This window comes from Lathamus discolor, chromosome Z (assembly GCF_037157495.1).
Source record: "Lathamus discolor isolate bLatDis1 chromosome Z, bLatDis1.hap1, whole genome shotgun sequence".
NCBI lineage: Eukaryota > Metazoa > Chordata > Aves > Psittaciformes > Psittacidae > Lathamus > Lathamus discolor.
The window spans coordinates 44,867,249-44,878,415 of NC_088909.1; positions in this window are offsets into that span (position 1 = coordinate 44,867,249).

Sequence of the window (11,167 nt, forward strand, 5' to 3'; positions counted from 1 at the left end):
AAAAAGGCAGACTAACCAGTTAAAAGCTTATATTGCATGCGTGGACAGCAGCAACTAACCAATCACATTGTAGCTCTGAGCTTGTGGACATAATCTAAAACATATATAATCTTTGTAATCTGGAGTAAAAGGGTCTTCAATTTCCAGTCAGAGTCCGTGTCTTGAATCCCCTCAATTTGCTTCTCTACTTAACCCTGAGCAGTTGACTGCTTTCTCCAGGATTTTCTCAGTCATGCAGGCTGAAAGATACATTGTTTGCTCAGCAATAAGGCAGGAATTTATGCTGCCTGAGAGAAATGTTCCTGTTTTGGCTCAGGAACATAGGTGCTTTTTTGTCTATTTGATGTTTACCCTTCAATTGTGTCACCCCAAACAACCAGCAAGGGCCTTAGACCCTGGGGTTTCAATATGAAAATAACAATGATTTGAGAATCTCTTGTCATAAAATAAAAAATATCAACCCTTAAACCTTTGATTCTGCTCTGCGGAGATGTGCTACAGGCCCAGAAGCATCACAGTTGGATGGGTTTCCTGACAGATCGCGTGCTAAACTGGCTCAGTGTACTTTTACTTTTTTTCAGTTACTGCCATGTGTAATGTGCTCTGCTTCAACCTAGGACATCCAGAAAGCAGCATTTACAGAAGATCCAAAGAGAAGACAACAGTCCACACAGAGGACTCTGCTGTTTCCCCCTGCACTTGCCAAGCAAATGAAGAAATTGTAATGAAAAAGCTTCCATAAAAATACACGACATTTAAATCGAAATATCCTCCAGCTCTGAACTAGGGAAGAACATACCTGTAAACAAATTATAACTGTTTAGCAGAAAGTAAATGTATGGATTATTTTTAAAAGGACTTAAAATACAAAAAGTTTACATTAAAATAAAAAGCCCTAAAAATTTAAAGGAAGCCCAACCACAGACTAAATTTCTTACACCATAAAGATATGGCACACAAAAAAATATGAACTGTTCATACACAGCGCATGGGGAGTTGCTAATCTGTACTGCTGCCTTCCTTCCTTCACCTAGCTATCCCCAAGGCTGGCAGCTGGCCCTTCCTAGAATCATAGAATGTTTAGGGTTGGAAAGGACTAATGGTGTCCCCATGGGCAGGGATGCCTCACACCAGACCATGTCAACCAAGGCTCTGTCCAGCCTGGCCTTGAACACTGACAGAGATGGAGCCCTTGCTGCATCATGTTCCATGCTCTTGAAGGCACTTCATAGAAGCCACTGCTGGAGCGATGAGAACATGCCTAAGCGTGGAAACACACCTTTGTCACACAGAGTCATTAGCCCTGCTAAATAACTCAGATTAAAAGCTGCGAAGAAAAGCAAATTAGATTTTAGCTCATTTTTTCTGCTAGATTTCAAACTCAGACCCCTCTGCAGCCTCTAACTAAAGCTGTTATCTGAAAATTAACTCCAAGTTATCTTCATATGCTCTTTTAATGTAAGTCACATTTTTGCGCAAATACCCCTCACAACATTGATATAATCTGGCACATTTCTGAATACCCTGGAAATGAAAGAAAATTGCTGGTAAAGGGCCCTTCTCCTCATAGGACCCCAACCCCAAATTAAGCCCTTTCCTACACATAAGCAAGAAGTATGTAAAGCCTTAAAGACGAGCAGTAGAACTCCAGATCAGCTGAGTAAGGAGCTCAGAGCAACCCAGCAGCCCCCACAGCTGCTAGTAAACTTTCTGTATTTCTTCTCTCTAGTTTCTCACGGGATTTGTTTTTTTTTTTTATGCCTGTGTGTCTCTATCTCTTACTCTCACATGGAGGAAAGCTGAAAAGCTACCACAAAAGAATTCTGCATCAGTCAGTATATGAATCCAGGCAGAAGGGAGGGACAGAAACCAGTGTTATCTGCAGGGTCTAGGTGGAGAACCTGCAGAATTTTAAATACTTTCAAATTTATATTTATATATTTCTCATGTTTACATCATATGGGATTTAGAGCTTGGTTTTAGTAGTGTCTATTTCTGTAAATGTTTTTTCTGGAGAAATGTTTTTAAAGCTTTTCCTCATGAATCACAATCTGTCAGTTTCTGAAAACCATGCGAAGGGTAGAAATAGACAGTAAACCAAACAAAATATGTGAGGGGAAAAAACAGAAGGGTCTGATTTAAAAAATGGAGCATATTGAGTTCCTTATCTTGACAAAATCAACAAGCTAGTGCACAAGGACAGTGTCAGTGTTGCTAGCTCTCTCTGACATTCACATTTGTTTATATTGGCTTATTGAATTTACTTTGCTCACAGGAAAATGACTGGAAATGGTTCTACAAAATGGATGACCAGTATTGATATCATTTTCCCTGTCAGACACAAATGTTTCTTCATAGCATCTAAAAATTCTTTGATGTTAAAATTGCGAGAGAAAGAGATGCATTCCAATTGCAAATACATACCTTTATGCAAGTAAAACGATTTTGAACAGATTGAGGGCAAAAAATTGCAGCGGTTTGTGTGTTTAGCTGCTGTAAAACAAAAGTTACAGATTGTGAAGAAGCAGTGGAGGGAGCTTGAGCCCCCTTCTGGAATAGTCATTTTGAAACAGTAGACTGTCCATCCTTGCTGTATTTTGAACTCAGATTTCAGAGTCCTGAAAGAAGGTCATACAATCTCCTTCTTCCTCAGTGTCTCTGATTGATAGAAAATGCAGTTAATTCTTAACCTCTGTCAGAGGGGTATTTTGCAGTGCTCAGATGCTGCTGCGACATTTGTGTCACGTGCCTCGGAGGCCTAGAACATCTCGCAGAGTATTGAAGTGAGCCTAAACGGGTGTTGTAGATACGTGGATTGCACAAGGACTGTCTTATTGCGGCTAAAAGTGTTGCATGTATCTTTCTGTTTCAGGTACAATGTGCAAGCTGTGTGTGTGAGTCAGTCATGGGGGAATAATTAGTACAGATCACTAAAAGAGATAACAGGTTTTTGAAGTGACATTTCCACAGGGAAAAGTGACATATAATGATTTACCCCATTTGAGAGGTCTGATAGAGGATGTGGCTAAGTGGAAAAACAGCATGAGTGCCAAAAAAGGTCACATGCACAGCATTGAAGAGCTGATATATCATACTGTAGGGACCCTACACAGTGAGAGGTGAGTGTGAGGGTGTACAGTATTGTCATTAAGTCCTCTTTCTCTAATAATTCTTTGTTCAGTGAAAGCCAGATGCTCAACAGTTAATTCAGAGCACTTTCATGCACTCAGGCTTTGTTGCAAAAGCTTATTGATGAAGGAGAAGAAGAAAGGGAAAACCAGGGTGCTGGGACCTTTAAGCAGTAATACCCTGCCCGTAAGTAAAAACATTTTACCATGCAGAAGACTCCTTTTGCTGGCATGATTTATGTCACCTGAGAAAGCAGCTTAATTATCCCAGCAGATACCTCCAAGCTGCTGGGTAACATCAATAAATTACAAAGGGGCTGCAATCTAAAACTCTGGTCCAGAGGTAAACAAATGCAAAAGGAAAACATGGAGAGCGAGAGGTCTCAGAACTGGCCCTTGGAGAGCCAGGAGCAGTGACCACCACTATGGAAAGTCTGTGAAGGTCACACAACTGCTAACCGCTCCTTTTTTTCCACATACATCAAGTGTCTCAGAGGATGGGACTTGGCAATGTGATGCTCTGTGTATAAACAGCAGTCTTGCAATAAGCATGCATGATTCACGCTACTGTTCTAACTCTGTCTACCAAGCCATATGCTCTTGCATCTGATTCAAGCAACCAGCACAGGCTGTTTAGCTGTTAAAGAAGGGCAGAGGTAGCATCGCTTTACAGGGAAATCACAGGCAAAGGGAGTTTCTTGCCTGAAACAGTTTACGATTTTGTGTATTACTTAAAGCGGACAAGAACAAGACCAGAATCTGGATTCCCCTTCCTTTTTCTACAAAAGGCACATGCCAGTTTCCCTCAAAATACTTGCAAACTCTGAACTGTTGTGGGGGCAGAGGGAGGGGAGTTTTCTGTCCATTGCTGCCCACTGCCAATCCAACTGTGGAAACAGCCTGTATCCAGCACCATGCTGTGGTGAGCAGCCAGACAAACTGACACACACCTTGCAGAGGGTGCAGAGGTGCCTGCTTGTGCTGAGCCAAGCAACACTGCCCATTTTAGTTGTATTTTTTAAGTTTTCATCCGACAGCCTTGGGAACACATGGCAAATATTAGAGTCATAGAATCATAGAATAATTTGGGTTGGAAAGGACCTTAAGGTAATCTAGTTCCACCCCCCTTACATGGTCAGGGATGCCTCACACTAGACCAGGTTGCCCAAGCCTCTGTCCAACCTGGCCTTGAACACTGCCAAGAATAGAGTATTTACCACTTCTTTGGGCAACTTGTTCCAGTGCCTTACCACCCTCACAGTAAAGAACTTCTTCCTTTTATACCTAACCCAAACTTCCCCTGTTTGAGTTTTAACCCATTACCCCTTGTCCTATGCTACAGTTCCTGATGAAGAGTTCCTCTCCAGCATCCTTGTAGAACCCCTTCGTATGCTGGAAGGCTGCTATGAGATCTCCACACAGCTTCTCTTCTCCAGGCTGAACATCCCCAACTTTCTCAGCCTGTATTCCTACGGGAGGTGCTCCAGCCCCCTTATCATCCTCTTGGTCCTTCTCTGGACTTGCTCCAACAGCTTTATGTCTTTCTTGGGTGATCATCTGTACATCAGATCTAAAGCCGAGTCAAATTCCCCCACCCAGAAAAACACAAAACTCACGGGGAAGACAGGCTCCTCTTTCAAGGTTGGAGCCTACCGTTCTCTCCAGGTACATCTGCAGGCGGAGGCTGGTCCCTGTGCGGCCGCACCGCACCCCTATGCTGCGCGTGGTCCAATCCGGCAGTGCCGCAGTGCCACCGTACCGCAAGGACAACACTGCCCCTACCTTGTCCAGCTTCAGCAGGCCCAGGACGTCGCCGAAGTGGCTGCCCGCCTCTGCCGTGGCCTCTTGCTCCGCCAACACCCTGTCCCTGCAGCGTGGCCTCCGGTGCAGCTGCCACAGCGCGGGAGATGCACTGCACGCCTCCACACACTGGCACCCCGCTCCTGTGGAAGGGCTGTGGGGCACATCGCTGTGCCCAAAAGCTCCATCTCTGCTCAAGGGCTGTGTGCAGTGTTAAAGCTGGTGAGGTTACACCTGCCTGAGGTCTCACCAAGCCCAAGTTGTATAAACAACTCTGGGTCATTGCTGAGCCTGTGGAGTGAGGCCGGTGCAGTGGCCAGGTCTACCCAAGGCAGCATCCTGATGCAGGCATGCCTCTGTTAGCACAGCTTGAAGTGGAATTCATGCTGATGTACAGTGCGGTGTATTTGTTTCGAGGCTCCGGCTGGTTTTCTTAAACTCCAAGCTTTTGTTTAGATGAGAAATTGTACCTAAACACATCTTCAGAGAAGAGCACCTGCTAATGCGATGTACATTACTGCATGTATGATCTGACTCATATCTATGCACTTGCGGTATATGCTTGTCTCCTATGCTTGTCTGCAGGGTAACTCAAAAAGGAAGAAAGCTCCTATCATCTGTTTTTCTGCATCCCAGGCCTGATGCTGCCATTTGACGCAGATAAAATGTGCTTGTATACAACTGTGACATAAACACTGCACGGCTTGAAGAAGGCAACAACTCTGAAGGTGCATTGAAATGTTCACTCCTGGCAAGGGGGACAGCTACCGCAGGAGAGGCACTGGAAAACTCCACCCCAGCCATCTCATGGATGGGGAATGGTGTTTGTGACGTTGCAGATGTGGCACCCCTGCTCCATGCCTGTCTCCATTCCATGCTGCTGCAATAGCTTGTTTCCGGTGCAGGAACCACAGGTCACTTCAGCCAGCAGCTAGCTCATTTCTTCCTCTTCTGGTCTCAAACTGCCCCAAACCCAAAGGTGCTAGCTTCCCCCAAGAACTGGGGGAGACGGACAGGTTAAGGTCTAGTCCACTGTTCTCTCACCAGCTCTCTCCCAAGCTGAGAGGCGGAAGGGGACAAACCACCTTTAGGCTGTAGCTATCAGGTAGCCCAAGAGGCACATCACCCTTATGTGGTGAAAACACACCAAAGGGTGTTTCATAACAGTGTAATGTTTTCCCTCAGAGGCTGTATTTCCTGAATGTACTGATATGGTGGTAATGTTACCCCAGATTCTCTCTACAGGTTACTCGCTGAAACAATATACCCTTTCTTTTCCAGGAAATGGGGCTCATGAATAGCTACAAGACTTTTGTGTTACGAGATACTGTACAATAATATGTATCAGATGACTCATTAATCAAATAGCTTGTTATTGGGATATAGACAGGCTTTCAGTGTTCCATGTATTGCTTTGTGAAAACAGCCCAGGAATAAACAATGGGCAGTGGCACGGGGGACAGTGAGCTGTCATCACCCACACAGCTGAGAGGTCCTCAATACATAATTTAACTCAATGTGAGATATTTTCCTTCTCTGATACAATTCCTATTCACCAAACAGCACTCATGTGAGAAATTTTTGCTGCTGTGATTAATTAGTGTCAGTGCTGAGGGCTGTCAGAGAGTGGGGCTGGGCAAGGCTGGGATGGGGACTGCGTGAAGGAGCCCCTCACTTCTCTCACACTGCTGAAGTACGGTAGTCATCTGCAGGACACTGTGCTGGTGTGGCCTTGGCAGCAACAGCACTCCCGCGTGAAGGAAGGTTGTACCACTATCAGTGTGAACCTCCGAACATAACCAGCGCCAAGCAGCACACATACCTTTGGCCTCACTGCTCAGTAATGACATGCTGTGTGAAAAGGAAAGGAATTTACAATCTTTCCTGCTACAAAGTGCAAAAGGCAGCATACAGCTTTCTACTCCACTGGAACCCTTTCACCTGGAGGCATGCGTGCACCTGAATCTCATTGCAGCTTTGTTATGTCCAAGTTGAACAAACCCCAGCAACCACCTCCCAGAACCTGTGGGGCAAGGTTCTCCCCGGTGTACCTGCTCTGAATTGGTGCTTTTGTCTTGAATTCTTTGACCATTAATCACACCATATTTTGAATTATATGTTCTGAATTTCTGCTTATTGTCTCATGGTTATTTTGCTGCACCAGTGTGATTAGTTTTTTTTTCTTTTCTTTTTTTTTTCCCTTTCTTTCTGCTACACACTGCAACACTAGGCTGAAATTCAAGGACTTGGGACAGAAAGGATGATTTTTGGTTCCCCTCCCTCCACCTCCTCATGTCCCACTTCCATAAGTTGATCAACAGCCCAGTCATAGCTGTGTTGTACTGTCCTCCAGAGGGGAGAGCTGTAGCTCTCATTAGAGTGCTCTGTAAATGTAAAGATATGTAAATGTAGCTCAAGTTATGACGTCAGTCAGGGCAAGAAGGATATGGGAGAAGACATAAGAAGCTAATGGTTCTTTCATGCTTTCTTCTTGATGTGGTTTTGTTTCAGTGTTAGCTCTGTTAGTATTCCAGGTTTGGGTGGCTGCTAGTGATAGGCAAGCAGGAGGATGCCACAAAACATTTCTACATTAATTTCACAGTTTTGGCACGGCATCCTAGCACCTCTTGCTGGGATGATGCACTCTCTGCCATAGCCCTGCAGAAGAATGTATTTCTGTGGAGGACTACAAGCTTCAGCAGAGCCTTGTGGGAAGTTTGCTGTCTGTAACACAAACTGTCTCCATATATCCAGACCATTGAGGAGTTTGGGACTATTCTCTGCAGCAAATATTAATTCCTGTGGCCATTCTGAGGGCTCCCGTTTATCTCCTCTTGGATGTGAGACAGTTTGTGCTAGCCTTTGCCTTGAGTGGCTGCAGGCTGACAAGGGAATGTGCACTTGGAAGGCTGGAGACAGATGGGGAAGCTTCATGGTGCAGCTGGTAGCTCAGGGACTTTCACCCCTCTTGGTAACCAGTTGCTCTGTTTTACATAACCTTTACTGAGGTAGGCTATGTTTATGTCAGAAATAGCTGTGACCTCCTCACCTGCTCCACATAAATTCCAGATATGCAATTGCTTTTTACACTTTCACTCCTTTTGTTTCATCTCTCAGGTCAGTTCCTTTCTGTGGAACCAGGGTGTCTGAAAATGAATTCAAACCTTTGGTTGTCATAAATTATCAATCTCAGAGCATGTCATACTATGTTAAAATGAATCAGTAGAGGGATTTTTTAAATTTCCTTTCTGTTGCTTAAAATTGAAGTGGGTCTCCAAAATAACAAGATCCCAGGACAGATTATCAACCGATGTAAACTAATTTGTGTAATTTTAAACCAGTGGAAATACTGGCCATGTGTTGCAATCCTGAAATGTCATGCAACACATGATATAGAAATTAAAATAGAAAGAAAATCTCTGCTTCCTGACCTGTGAATTATGTTCGTTCTTGTAGGATGGCAGTGACAGTTTTAGATTATCTGGTTGATGTCCTTCTCCATCTCAGTTTTCATTTCTGAACTAAATTTGAGCAGTGCAGCTCTTGTATTTCTGCAGCCCATGGATGGTGAGGTATTTTCCCATTTCCATTACATGGGCTGCTCCTTTCAAGCATATACCCTTGGCAGTTGTCTAGTATCCTGTGGGGGGAACTTCTCCCACTGGGCACATGTACACCATCCTTGAACTGGTTGCCATCAATACATGAGGAAATCTACTTAGAGAGTGTTTGAAACCAGGTGCAGGTGGTGATACGGGGCAGGCTAATGCAAATAGTTCAGTACAGAGACAGACTGCTTCCATTTTATGGTATGCATGAGGGAAATGGATCCATGTAGGTGTACTTCCAACTGAGAGACTCTGATGCCACACACAATTGCAATGCCAGAGCAATGGAGATACAAGAAAGATGATGTTGAAGGTGATGGAAAACTGTGTTTGTATTCAGTATGAACTACTTCAGTGTTAAATTGTACATTGAAGAAAAATCTGAAATAATGAAGACTCACCACTTAAATGCATGTCCAAGTGTGCATGCCTCTGGACAGGATTGTGACCTGCTTTTATTCTGTTAACAGTGTTCAGAGACCTGCATCCAGCTGAGCCATGCTAAAGAGAATTCATGTGAATAGTTTATGAATTTTACATAAACTGTTTCATTCCACACAGAGTGATGTAGATGGGAACTGTGAGTAGTGGAAGAAAATAAAAAACATGAAACAGACAAGACCTTCTGATGGCTGAAAAGGTTTTACAAGGAGGACAAAGGAGACCAAACTGTATTTCAAAGCTTACAGTACCTGGATGTAGGCCCAACCTCTCCCAGGAATAAACACCATCCCCTCTTGTCCTAAAAAGACACCACAGAGGGATTCCTTTCTCCCCCTCTTCCCTCTTTTCAATTGTCACCTGTGCTGCTCTGGGGAAGAAAAAGGAGCACAGCTATCTGGAGTATCTTGGTGAATGCTAAGAGAGCTGTTTGCTTCTGTGTCTTTACCACATTCATTTGGGGTCGCATGAAGCCCACCTCAAGGAGACAAATGCCTGCACCTTCTCCCTGTCAGCCATGTTAATAAACCCCACTCAGGATTCAGATATAGCCTGTGATTTCTTGGGATCCACAGATGTCTCTCTATGATGCAGCTGCTAATTCACATCTTAACTTTCTGTTGGAGTATTTGACTTTTGCCTCCTCTGTGTTTCTAGTTTTCCTTTGTGATGAAAATTTTAGTCCCTGTCACTACAGACTGAAGCACATAGTATTTATTTCTACATACTTTGTTCTAATAGATACTGGCAAAAGCAAAAAGGTCACTAAACCCATAACAGTAAATATAGCAAACAAACAACAATAACTATGAGATACGGAAGCAGCTCTGCTGATGCTCTATATCTAAGTCAAAATCATCTGTTGCTAATGGCCAGAAGAAAGACGCTCACTCAGCCTGTGCCTCTCATTTCTCTTACTTCTGGCTGCATATTCTCTGGCAAAGGCAAATGTAATAAAAATAAAAGGTGAGTTTCAAATCCACAGTCTTTGGAGCCAGACTTTTGTTCTGCTGTGCCCAGACCTTTTTGACAGTAGAGATACCTAGCTCTAGGCTTTTTGCCTTGCTCCATTTAAAGATTTACAGCCAAATTCCGTAAGCATATTCATTCAATATGTGGCAGGCACAGAACCACTAAACAAAGTTCAGTAAAAACTGCATCTGTACTATGTGAAAAACTATCTTTATGTATGATTTCCCCCTACCCCGTTCCATATGAAACCAGCACAATATCACATGCCCAAGGGAGCAAGCTCATTTAAGAAATATGGGTGAAATATGTAGATAACTATTAATATTTGATGTATTGAGTATACCATTAGATATTTATAAGGAATCAGCTAAAGTACATAATGATGCATTCAATGAATATGTAATCTAATTGTGATTTTGCTACAACTACAGTTAATCAAGTTTGACAATATAATTTTGGGTGTCTAGAATTTTAACAAGTGTTTATTAAGCAAAACACAGCAGGCTTGAGTCTGTTAATTTACTGATTCTATTAATTTACTTGAAAGAATGAGATTAATGAAGAAATCAGAGACATGCAAATCAGAGAAAGATAAGGGAAAGGTGAGTACTGCTGAGCCCTACATGCAAGTTTGGTGATGGGTGGTTTTGGGTGTTTTGCAGAAGGAGATGGTCTGTAACAGGGAAGGCTCTGAAAGAGATGGCATAAGTACAAAAGCTTTTCAGACTCAGCTGGACTTCAGAGAGCATTATGACCCTCTACAGAGATTATCTGATTTATGCCTTCAAGGTTTAAACACATCAGCTTGGCTCCTGCACTTTTCTTTCAGATTAACTACACCAGGATTAGGTTTGTGTTAACGTCCCTTTTTCAAAATGGCATGTCCTCTCTTCCTGCAATGGAATTCTTCCACTGCATTAACCTGTGGGCTAGTACCTCTTTATTCTCCACTGACAGTGGATTAAGCTCCCTGCGATTGAATTTGCTGGTGTAGACCCCGCTGTGCTCTATGTAAGCTGGACAAGCGCTGACCCTCCTGGCACTGCCTCACACCAGAATGAGCCTGCTCCTTTACTTATGTGAACTCCAGGCATGCTCCTGGCTTCTCCAGACCCTTAACACCAATAATAACATGCTTTTAGCATCAGTGTCTAGCTGGGACCAGCACTTTGCCAAATGTGGGTGTGTGAAGTACCTCCAAGAACCTGGGCGGGCAGC